We start from the raw sequence: 13,585 nt of genomic DNA, 5'->3' as shown, positions 1-13,585 counted from the left end.
TGGCCTAGAAATGGTCGACTGACTATTAGTAGAAAACCCATATTTCGAACAAACTATCCTATCCTCAGACCCCTTAGGGACAATGACTTCAGGGGCAGCAAAATAAAACACAATACCTGTCGGTTATCTTTTGGAATATTGCAGGCCTCCGCCCAAAAATTGAGGATGGCTCCGCCGCTCACTTCCTTGAGGAAGGAAAAATAATCTGTCTACAAGAGACATGGGCCATGAAGGAGTTACATCTCTTGGGCTATAAAACGTATTTCTCTCCAGCCCTTCCAAGTAACGCGGTGAGGCCTAAGGGGGGTCTGGTTATTTACATAGCAAATACAATAAAAAACCTGAAGACATTAAAAACAGAATTTGCCTCAAACTTCCAACTGCTTTGCATCTCGGCAGGGAAAAAAGTAACTATTATTTTAATAAACTTCTACTATAATTTAGAGGATGACTACTTTTGTAACACTCTTCTAATAATCCAGGAAAACATTGCCCACCTTAGACAATTATATGAAAAAAAGGGTACTGTTCATTTATTATGGGGAGGGGATTTTGATTTACACCCCTGCCCGTGCTCGGATAAGCGGAGTTGCGGGATAGTGGACGAGTATGACAACCCTCTCATGCACTTCCCCAATGCAAGAACGGGGACAGCTATGAACAATCTTCTTCTAGATTTAGAACTGTCAATAGCAAACAAAACAGGCCCTAGTCAGAATCTTTTAGAACCAACATACCTAGGGAGGGGCCATGAGACCACCGTCAATTACATCCTTTTGACGGATGGACTGAGACACCTAACCAGGGATTTTACACTTAGGGAAAATACCTTAAGTGATCACTCTGCCCTTAGGTTGGATCTTTACCTGAACGGTCTAGAAACCCACACAACAATAATAGCAAACACCCTATCTCAAAATAGGATAGAACTGGGCAAAAAAAATGAGTACACTCTAAAATGGGAAAAGATCGACCCCATCCAATTAACTAATAAATTGATAAAGATAACATACCCCAATATAATAAAATGCTTAGATCCTTCAATAGATGATGGGATGGTTCTTGAAAATTTCAAGACAATATTAGAGAAAATAAAAGGATTGCTGACTAGAAATTTTAATCATACTAAGTCAACTCCAACAGGATGGTTTAACCACGACTGCACTGTGGCACAAACCAAGCTAAAAAAGGCCCTCAAACAACCAAACAGAGACCAACAACAGATACAGCATCTCAGGCTCCAATATAACAAGGTTAGGAAGCTGAGAAAAGAAGAGCTAAAACAAACTTTATGGGACGATCTTCATAAAAGTGCAGTCATGAAAAATAGTGAGTCCTTTTGGCGGATAGTTAAGACCCCCTTTCTATCTGACTCCAACAGACCCAAGATTAAAGTTGCCATAGAAGAGGAAATCTGGGTAAACCACTTCTCTAAAATGTTTAAATTAACATCTCCAATAGAAGAGTTACACCACTCTCTTCACCAGTCGAATTTCCAATTTCTGTACAATTTGACATACTCGATGTAATACAGGCATTACAATTAAGTAAAGGTGGTAAAGCACCTGGACCTGATGGGGTGCCAGTAGATCTGTTCAAACACCTCCCGGATCTCTGGGCCCCCATACTCACAAGAGTATGCACTGCAGCAGCGAAACTGGGACTGATGGAGTCCTGGTCCAACTCCATCATGGTGCCAATTTTTAAAAAGGGGGACCGCCAGGACGTAAAATTTTATCGTCCCATTTCATTGTTGGACTCTCTGGGCAAAGTAGTTGGCAGAGTAGTACTAGAGCAGCTCCAGCAATGGGCAGACGATAAGAAGATTCTGTCCGACCTACAATTTGGATTCAGGGAACGTTTTGGAACCGTAGAACAGGCACTTAACTTAAGCATGATCGTGTCCAAGTACATTCATGCAAAGCAGGGGACAATGTACATGGTATATGTTGATTTGTCCTCTGCGTTTGATTGCGTATCTCATGCGAAGCTATGGACCCTCCTGAGAACCATGGGGGTAGACCCCCCCCCCCCTCCTGGATTTCTTGAGAGAATTATATTCTGAGGCTTCTGCAAGAGTGCGCTATGGGACAAAAGGGGAGCTCCCCGCGTCTTTTAGAGTAGAGCGGGGAGTCAGGCAGGGGTGTGTCCTGGCCGCTTTTCTCTTCTCGCTGTACACTAATGGACTGGAGGAGGAGATGCTGAGAGGGGGGCAGGACCTCCCCAGATTAAATCAACGCTTGATCCCCGCTCTACTCTACGCGGATGACGCGGTCATCCTGGCCCGCACACCAATAGAACTTCAGAAATCCCTGACCAAGTATGATGATTTCATGAGCGCTTTAGATTTACATATAAACGTTAAAAAAACATTTGTTATGGTTGCTGGTGGAGGGCGAAAACGCACAAAGAACATTTATTTAAATGAACAAAAACTTGAGAGGACTCCCCAGTACCCTTACCTGGGTATAATGATTGATGATAGACTAAATTGGAGGGCAGCCATCGAGTCTAGGAGGCATCTTTTTAAGAGAGCAATTGTAGCACTGACGAACTTCTCCCAACGACTTGGAAGGAGACCACCAGTGGAATTGCTAAAAATCTACGCAGCAAAATGTCAAGCTATTGCACTGTATGGGGCTGGGGTATGGGGGCATGCAGATGTTGGCTCTCTTCAAATAGCAGAGAACTCCTTCATGAGATTTCTTCTATCTGCTCCAAAATGCTCCTCTATCTACGCCTGTCATGTGGAACTTGGAATCCCATACATAGAAGACCTGATAAAGGTCCAGCCATTGTTACTTTGGAGGCGCAATTGGGTATCGGATAAAAATGTGCTGACCAAACACATCTTAGAGGATTCCATGGCGCTGGATTGTGCGCACAAAATAGCATGGCTTACTTATGTTAGGCACTTTTTCTTAGACTTGGGACTAGAAAAGTATTACTTTACACCAGAGAACCTAACTGAAATAACAAAGAAAGAGCTGAAGCAAATAGCTATGAATCATTTAGAGACTCTCAGGATCACCCTGCTATCGACCAAACAATCTGTATTACATGCCAATATGGTGCAGTTCACCCCGCAAATGCAGCCTTACCTTACATTAGAAATCAGTACATATGATAAGATGCTCCTGACAAGGTTTAGACTCAATCTTTTTCATGGGCTTGTAGCCTTTCCAGTAAAAAATACTTGGGAATTAACTTTGGCTCATTGCCCATGTGATGATATGTCGCCACAGTCCTGTATGCATACAATATTGTTTTGCAAATATTTTCATACTCACAGAAAAATCTGGTTATTCCCATTGTTAAAGCGCTGGGGTTTCAGACAATGCCGTCCCGCTATGTTATCTCTACAGATGTTAGACTCTGAATGTACTTGTTATCATGTACTTAATTTTTTTAAATGTATTATCAGGCACAGGAACAATCTTTAAAAACTGAACTATTTTAACGGACTCAATCTTTTTAATACTCCGGAATTTTGCTAAAAAATTTCATGACATATCTGACAGTTTTAAACATGTAAATGTATGAATCTTGTTGCTGCTTTTATGGTTTTGTAATGTCAAAAAACCGAATAAAGAAAGAATTATTAAAAAAAAAAAAACAAGTCTTGCAATTGTGGCAATTCAGTTCTCTTGCATGAGAAGAAAGACTGTTCAATAAATAATACCTTTTATTGAAAACGCCCGTCTCTCTATTCTCTGCACTTTGGTGAAAGTAATCTGCACAAAACTGACTGAGTAAAATAACTGTCTATTGTTTCACACAACTCTAGAGATTGACTCTTATTCTAAGGAGCAAAGTTGTCATGTTTATGCGGTTGTTGGAAAACTAAATCCTTTCTTGTCTGTACCAGGGAAGCTGATCACTTCCTATTTCAGTCAAGAAAGTTTCCAGTGACCTCTGAGCTAGTTGGTAACAAACCCAATTAAGTTTAGCATAGTCAGTGGAGACCTGGAAGATCCGCACTTCTACGTCCATACTACTGTTTATGTTATTCCAATGCGCAGGGCCCATTGGGAAAATAGGAACTACACTACATGGCGCCCAACGTTTGGTAAGGCGATAAAACTAACGCAAGACGTTAGAGTAACTCAGTCGTGCATTTTTCACACAGACCCCTTTCTACCGTCAATACTCCAATAGACGTCTGGAGTGGGTGAAAGGTTAAAATCCGACCGACCTTAGTAGGAAGAGATTCCTATGTAAAGCTCTGGTTTAGTCAACGTTGAAGGATACAGTGTTCCAAAATATTGTGCACCTAATCTTTGTCTCCTTGGAGACCTGCTCTGCAAACCTTGCATTTATACAATGCCAGGAGAAAACGGAACCACTGGAGGTGCAGTAAATGCGACTCAGCAGGGTCCCGATAATACAGGGACTACTGAACCGGGTGCGATAATCATCCCGGCACATTTAAGAAAATCTATAACGTCAAAACTTATAGACAATGGACTGACCACACAAGGTGGCACAGTCGTCTTCGTGATAGAGGCACACGAATATCGGCAGACAGAGGTATTCTATTCATGGATAAAAGTTCCAGCGGCAAACACCGCAACACACGAGTTCCACTATTACAAAATAGGGGATCCACCGGAAGAGTACGCTCCTTTCGAGGAGATTGAAATCCCATTAAAATACCAAGAGCACCTGCTCTGGTTTAAAGGCGCCCTAAAACACAATGATCATATTACCAGGCTCGGTCCACTAGGTAGACCAGGAGCAACGTGGCCGGTTCTAACCAGCTACAAACCACATCCAGACATTGCAAAAAGATCTAGAGAAGAACTTTTAGCACAGCTAAAAACATTCATTAAAATACATAGACAATTAGTCCAATATGTAATGCGGACTGCTACAGTCCAAACAGCTGGTAACGTTTCACAGCTGACCCCTCATCAGGGGAACACAAATAAAATTACACCACAGAACATACAGTCATGTCTTGGTAAAACACCCATAAAACGGGAACAAATTCCTTTCTGGTTAGCGCAGAAAATTACTCAAATAGAGGCAGTATTTCCGAATACTACCCCTGTTGAGAAACACAGAATTCTGACCATCTGCCTTCCTATGGGGGTCGCACCACACGTGGAGGACTGTGACACTTGGGGTACAGTCTTTGCTTCCATTTACACAAAAACACATGGTGTTCCATCTATGGCGGTAATACCAGATGTGCTAAAACAGATTCAGAATGAATACGGTCCAGAACCTTCTTTAACTCTTGGTATGAAATTACAGAAAGACTTCAAGCAGGTCTCGGCTATATTATTAGCCAACATAAAAGGAGAAGCAGCATCTGTGGCGATCCGCCAGAAGTTGAAGGAAACAGATATAACTGATCAACCAATTGAGCTTGCCAGAATTATAGAAAAATGCTGAGAAGAACTAGGTAGAGACAGCTTGGGTGGAAAACCAGTAAAGCCCCAACTGCTCGAAAATCCTGAAAAATTATTTATTAAAAATAATTCAAACACTCCTAAAAAGAGCTGGGATGGAAATAAACAATCCACTCCCAAGGAAAAAGTTTTCCAGTCCAGAGGAAGGTCTCCTCGACGGAGGGAAAGAACTCCGACTCGAGAACACCAGTCTCCCCAGAGGGAGCCCTCTGAGAAAAGATATAACCTTAGAAATAGGGATCATTTGAAGAAGCCTGATAGATATCAAAGTATTGATACACGTCCCTCTCGATCTTTTTCGCAGAAATCGGAAAGAAGAGGACGGTCAGACCCAGGAGAGCACACCAAGTCCAAAGACAAGGAACCTGCTCAAAGTAAAAAATCTCAATTTCCAAAAAAGAAGGTAGCCAGTATTAGAGTAATCGAACATGCCGAGAATACTGAGGACACAGTTGAAAAACGGGGAGTGGGCAGAGACAATGCTAGACAGTGCAGCAGAAATCAGTATAGCTCGCAAGATCCTGATGAGTCATCTGGAGACAGTGGACACGAATGAATACATTCAGGTTGAAACTGCCGACACCAGAGTTAGCGAGCCCCATAAGATATACGAAATAACACTGCGTATAGAGGGTGATAAGACTAGGAAAATAAGGGGTCTATTTTGGGATAAACTCTCAAAAGACTATGATATTCTGTTAGCTGAAAAAGATTGCCCCCCAAAGTTTGTCAGGGAGTGCCCTCGTGGCGAAGAAATGATTATGCCTGCCTTCTCGAATCACATTCCGATTCACAAAAAATATACTTATGCAAGGAAATGGGCAGTAGCCCAGGCACCAGCATTATATAAAAATCATGTAGGATGGGATGAGGACTCTCCTCCTCACAAAATCCAGTTAAAAAATCAACCGACTGCCCAAAGGCAGTATCCCATTAAGCAAGAAGTTAAAAAACAAGTCAGGGAGATTTTAGATCAACTTGAATACCAGGGGGTGATTGAAACATGCACCTCTCAAATGAACAATCCTTTGTTTCCTGTCTCCAAGCCAGACAATTCATATCGTCTAGTTTTGGACTACAGACACCTTAATGCATGTTGCAAAACATTTGCAGTACAAAATTCGCATAGTGCTGCACTAATGAATAACATAGTTAGGAAAAAATATAAAACGACATTAGACATATCAAATGGTTTCTTTTGTCAAAACATTGCACCAGAAAGCAGATACTTGACCGCTTTCTCAGTAATGGGGTCTCAGAAAAATTTCTGTAGGCTCCCACAGGGATTCAAGAACGGCCCAGGACTATTCTCAGCCAGAGTAACAGAGTTACTACAAATATATGATGATGAGGCATTATCTTATGTAGATGATATCTATCTCACAGACGACGACTTGGAGACTCACTTGAAAAGAGTGAACACCATAATACTTGGGTTCGCAGCAGAGGGTTACAAATTCAACTTTAAAAAGTCCTGAATTGCCCATCTGACAGTATTATTTTTAGGATACGAATTATCAAGTGAAGGAAAAAGCCTAGCAGACAACTTCTTAGAGAAGTGCGCTGTACTCCAAGCTCCAAAAACGCTGAAGAATTTACAATCGATTCTAGGTTTTCTGAATTTCGGAAGAACTTACATTCTAAATTATGCGGAGAGGGTTAAACCTCTCTATGAACTAATTAAACCTGATTTTAAACCAATCACTTGGACTCAAAAACACACCGAAATTTTGAGATCACTGCAAACAGACATGTTAGCAAAAACAAAATTAGATACACGTGACAACACACGCAATCTTGTAATCCAAGTCATCCCAGGAAGATGCGGATTCACGTACCTGACCTCTAATGAGGGAGAAAAGGTACCAATTTCAATTAAATCTCACTTGTACACACAAGTGGAAAAAACATTCAGTCCAACAGAAAATACTGTGAAAGCAGTAGAAACTGCATTAGCAAATGAACAAGAACTAGCACATGGCAAAAGGATTAATATCCTCACAGCAGAATCCGCCTTCGAGGTGCTATTCAGCCCAGTAAACCTGCCTACAGTGTCACTGGACCCGAAATGGATACAGTGTGTAGATTCTCTTGGTGCGGAAGATGTGAAATACTATTTCGCCCCGCAATTCGAAAAACTGAATGAATTGACTTATGAAGAAGAATATCCTCTGCCAATCGAACTTCTGCCTCTCCCACAGTACGCCTGTATAATCTATACAGATAGATTTGTACAGCATTTCAACGTAGAGAACAAATCCTACGATGCAGCCTGTGCGATTGTTAAAGGTCGCTGGCTGTGCGGTAAATTCAGACCGAAAATAACAAAAACTGAATCAGTTAGAAACTGTTCGGCTCAGAGAGCTGAAATCAGATGTTTAAAGATGGCGCTTGAAAATGCAGAACGTGAATTCCCGACACTAATCGTGTGCGATTCGCATTTTTGCATCAACTCTTACAATAACAAGTTACAGAGCTGGATTCAAAATGATTACAAAGATGACACAGGTGCCACAATAAAGCAAACAATGCTTTGCAAACAGGTAGCTCTTTTACAGAAAGAACTACAGAAGAATCACGTGATACACACTCTGAGTCATCAACGTGAACGCGTTCACGTTGCAGGGAATTCATTGGCTAATGCAGCCACAGCGGAAGCAACTAAACCGGCTTCCGTAGCCACAAAAAAGTGTTCAGAAAAATACACAGACGGGGAAACCATGCTGGCAGTAAAAACGTCGGTAAAAGGCGACTGTGCAGCACTACCCGTGAATTATCCACTCAATTATGCATACGTAATTGATCCAAACTCCGTTCCTTTTGCTCGAATCCCTGGAGTGGGGGATAAGGTAATTCCAAACATGAACAGGAGAAGATTCCTATTACAGGAAGCACATATGGGGTTGGGTCTGAGACACCAAACAATCAGGGACTCTCTGAGAGAATTGCAATCAGAGTACTGGTGGCCGGAAATGAGTGAAGGAATTCATGATTTTGCAAAAAATTATGAAGACTGCAACAGAGATCGCAGTGGAGAACCGGCCAGTGTAGTGTCAGGAACCCTAATAGAAAGCATAAGGCGATCTATCCGCGCAATCAAACAAGAGAAACGCGTCCCATTGTATATCATTAAGACAAAATCCACTTAAAAAATGTGACCCCAGCGCTCGGCTGACGCCAGAACGGTTATAAAAGATCTGCGAGTCTTTATCGGCACATACGCAATTGCCATGTTCCATTCTGACCAGGGTCCTGCTTTTAGCTCTCGAGCTTATAAGGAGGCCATGGCCAGCATGGGCGTTGGCTTGCGGTATTCTTGTCCGTCACACCCCGAAGGGAACAGTGTGGTAGAAAGAAAAAACCGGGACATAAAGCAATCTATAACAGCGAAGGTATTAGGTTCAGGTGCTGGGTGGGTCAAACATTTAATAAGTGTCCAGTTAAGTCTTAACAATTTGCCAAGAAATTCTCTAAAAGGTTTCAGTCCATATGAACTATTGTTCGGAACTAGAATGCGAATTCAGGACTTAGATAGTCAGGTATCAGTGGTAGAAGATAAGAAAACAGACTTTGACATCAAAGATCGTTTGGCTGTTTTACAGGACTTGAATGAAACAAGAAAATCCTTAAGCAACATAAAGTTAAAGCAACAGCCAACTACCACTGACGAGGCACCACCAGCCCCAGCAAGGCCTGTCTGGATTACAAAGATTGGGGATCTAGTCAGAGAACAAATAGCGGTGAAGAAGGAATTTGGGCCTTCTTACAGAAAAGCAGTACCTGTCTTAGCAATCAACGGAACAAGATCAGTAGTACTACCGCCCCTTGCTGGTAAAAAGGAGAACAGAGTTGTATCAATCGACCTGGTAAAACCACAAGCATGTGGCCTATAATCAACAGTAGGCCCAGTGGACTCCCGAGGAACAACAGAATACCCAAACTTGCAACATTTGAAGAGGTTCAAACTGAAAGACTAATCACATTCGATAAGCCTGCAGTGCACAGAGAGGGACTATGCAATAATGCCATGGAACTCGTGCCTCTTGAAACACAGATTGAAACAGTTCGTCAAGAAACACCAGTCTACAATGATGTGGCATCAGAATGTGCTACCGAAAGACAAATTGAAAGAACAATTCCAACAATTGACAGAACTGCCTCTGGCTACTTCATCAACTTCGATAACTTTTCTGAAGATCAAACCAACCCCGAAGTGATGCCAGAAACAAAAAAGACTTTAAAGAAAAAGCAACAGATTTCTTTCAACAAATCAAAGAAGTATATCTGGATGCACCATTGATTGAGCATTGGATTATTTCGGGGGTATTCATACTCCTACTATGCCTCATTTTAGTTTTAATTTTAGGAAGGTTTATTACAATACAATGGACACAGCAAGTCAGAACATCAACTTAGTCCTCAAACCACACAGATCATCCCACGTGAAGAAAAGAGAACTGTCAACAGTAAATGTCACCGCCATTCCAATACCCGGGGGGTAGTATGGGACAAAACTGACTATGAAATATATGGTCCGGTCGAAATCCTGAAGTATCCTCATCAATTCAAGGTTTCATTAAGTGACTTTGTAAAACCAAGTACATTTTCTGATGATTGGGATTTTGAAAGTATTAATAATATGATGTCTGATTTAGTGATGTCAGCTAAATTCACAGAACATGATTATGTACAAGGTTCATCTAATTATGAAAATATGTATTGCTTCTCACATTATGGAGACCATTACTTACATAAATATGCACAACCTAGAAATGTTTTTAAGTATAACCAATGGGAACATTGTGCTACACCACCTAAAAGCAGTTCTAAAACATTCTATGAGAAATTCAAGTACTTCTCAGGGTTTAACACCGGTGATGCAGAAACGTTTTATTATAAACTGTTAGATAAAACAGGATTGAAAACAATGCTGACAAATACTAAATTGATATATTCAGAAGCATTTTATGAAAAATTGATGACATTTGGTTTTGATTATTGGAAAAATAACATTGAAACAAAAACCATCTGGGGTACAAAAGAGTGGCAGGTACAAGGCCTAGAAGCACTATTTCGAGCCTGCATGATCCCAGAGCAAATATTGTTTTTAAATGACACAATTCATCAAACAACCTGTCTTGGCCTAGCTAAGATCAAAGACCTTAACAAACCGTCTATTCCAAAGCCAATACCTGATAAAGCAACAACAGATATTGAAATAGACGTATCAAAAATTTTACATCTAAACAGATCACATCCTGATTGGGAAAAGTGGGGTTAATCTGGCCTACTGACACAAACAACTGTCAAGATAGATTCCTGAACAAAACACAGGGGTTAGCAATGACCAGACAAGACCCTAGATACTCCCAGAGACAACATCCAGGGATAGTAACAACATACAGTGTAGGGAAGCTGTGCCTTGAATGGCTAGAATCATCCACACTGGCTGAAATTAAGCAACACTCGTCTTTACTTAAAGATGGTGCTGATTTGCGCGATTTCATTCTGGGACCACGCAAACAGCGTCAAAAACGTTTCATAGCGACCAGTATATATGCGGCTTACAACAAGGCTTGGAAAATAACACAAATTGAAACCGCTGAAAAAAATACGAGAAATTGATCGTATTAATTTGGAAAAATAACTTTCTGTAGTGGACAATGGGTTAATGACTCTGTCCTCCAGAATATATTCACTGGACAGTATTGTATCATCTGCCATAGATATAATAGACAAAGACTTGCTAATGTTACAGCATGGCCAGTCACAATTGCGTTCTATTGTACAGTTAGGCTGGACGCTGCAAAATCTTCGTTCAGGCTATGTGCCTTGGCGTGTAATCAACACAACGTCATTGTTTTCCATCTTTAACCTTACTGATAAACAAATCAGCTTGGCACAGAAAGGAGCAGACTATACAATCCTGAGCATCGAAAAACTTGAGAGATTACCTTTGACAATGTCAGAAAGTCCTGTCATTGAATGGATAATACACGGGATTATCAAAATTCCGATAACAACTTTCCGATTTAAAAATTGCCTTGAATACATACCTACTGGCCAGTATGAACGATTGGGTAAAGGATACATTAAGTCAGCATGGAAATTACCACATACACACACATGCTATAGTGACAGCAACAAAAATGTATTTCTTAGTGGTAAAAACTGTAAACATTCACTAAGTGGTATACTTTTGTGCCAGGGTATTAATTTACCGGGAGCCTGTGAAGGAAATTCTAACAACCTTTCATGCCACCAACATGTCACACCTGCAACGCAGATAGAGCCTTTCTTTATGCAACTCTCGAATGGGAGTTACATTCTAATAACGGATCACAGCTGTTGTGGCCTTTTGCCAGGGAAAGCATATCTCGTACACGTGACTTCCATGGTCACTTGTTGTATGCAAGCATTGTTTCCAAACGGCCCTGGAGACTCAGAGACTCCCTTATGGCCTCGTTTGAATTTCTCTTCTATACGAATTGATACTTTAAGCAGAATGAAGTCTGTGCTTTTACAGACAACAATGCCCATCACGTCATCAAAAGAGACGTATGAACTCCAAGTTGCAAGGACAACATCAGAGATTCATGACCTTTTATCAACAAATTGCCCCGGGCATTTCACAGAAATGCTTAGCCAAATTCTTAACATGTCTAGGGCCATAGGCATCCCAGGCGTATTTAAGATGATTTTTACGGGACTGCTAACACCATTCAAGGCAATTCTAGGAATCATTCCTAATTTTGTCCATTCAGTCTTTGGCGGCATCCCCCTTATTTTGGGACTTGTAGCAGAGATTTTATTTTTGACCCTCCTGCTCCGATATGGCAAGCCAAAACTCAGACATGACTCCGGCAGGAATGGAAGAAACAATCCTAGCAATACGCTACCGGGACCGCATAACTAGAGTCCTTGGATTGGCCAGGCTGAGAGATCTAAACATGACCTGGTTCCTTTCATTCAGACCTATATGGCAATACTGCATCTTACCTGTGCTTCGATGTATGCTATGCGGAGATGAGTGCGTGTTGGACATCTGTCTTGCACTTCCATCAGCAGTACCAATGGATATCGATACTTTGCTAGGTCCTGTAACAGATCACGCATTGTGTTGTCCCCAGCGGCTACCAATCCTGATGACGGCATTCGTTGGGACTCCTGTGCTACGACTAGGTGGTAAAAGTGGAGCGAGAAATAAAAGCAACATCACCCAGGTACTACCTTCTGTGAGAATTGCTGATCCAGACTTTGATGATAGCAATCACTCTCACACCTGCCAAGTTACAGCGCTATCGAACTTGGTCGAACTGTCACCTGATTTTGTAGACCAATTTTTTGAGAGCCTGTCTGATATGATGTTCTCCCCTCAAGAGAAACAATAACTTTTGAAAAGAATTCTGACACACAGCGTTGCCATGAACTCTGAATTCGGCCTTCAGTTTTGATCAACAAAAACTGCTGAAAAGCGTTAAAACTCTATTCCCCCGTTCAACAAGAATTTTTTTTTTAATTGAACACTTTAAAAAAAATATTAACCTTTTTTCTGGCACGAAATTCTTTGCTTAAAGTAGACCTATTCATAAAGAACAGAAGCTTCTATTTTTCGGTAAATCTAGAGACATAATAACTTTAGATCAGCCTCTAGCACATTTTACAGCAATGCCTTTATATGTGATGAAATTATCTCGCCCTTCTTTTCTGTATTAAGAGATATTTCATGTGTAATTTTTTCGCAAAATCGTTCACTGATTACATATGCTATAATTTTGAATGATTTCTATGCTTAAAGACGTACAGTACATCCATGTATTTCAAATCCGCCGTTTCATATGCAAATATGTATTTTTTGGTGGGTAATGTTACACATGCATCTTTTGCTATAGTTTTTAGTAATTTGATGGACATAAATTCGTGGAGTGGGTGTCGTGTTCTAATCTAGGACCCCGATCAATACTGTGACCTTATGCCCCTATACGGCTATAATCCATTTATACCCCTATAGTGGCATAAACGATCAAGAGTGATATTTCAGAAACTCGTCTCTGGCCTAACACGATCAGAGCTACATCTCAGAATCTCTTCCTCTGCCGCTTCCTCTGCAGCTCATTAGAGCAAATGACACAGCAGAAGCCACTATCTAGGATTCCTAGATTACACTC

Source organism: Lissotriton vulgaris, chromosome 2_1 (genome assembly GCF_964263255.1).
Source record: "Lissotriton vulgaris chromosome 2_1, aLisVul1.2, whole genome shotgun sequence".
Taxonomy (NCBI): domain Eukaryota; kingdom Metazoa; phylum Chordata; class Amphibia; order Caudata; family Salamandridae; genus Lissotriton; species Lissotriton vulgaris.
This window is presented reverse-complemented; position numbering follows the sequence as displayed.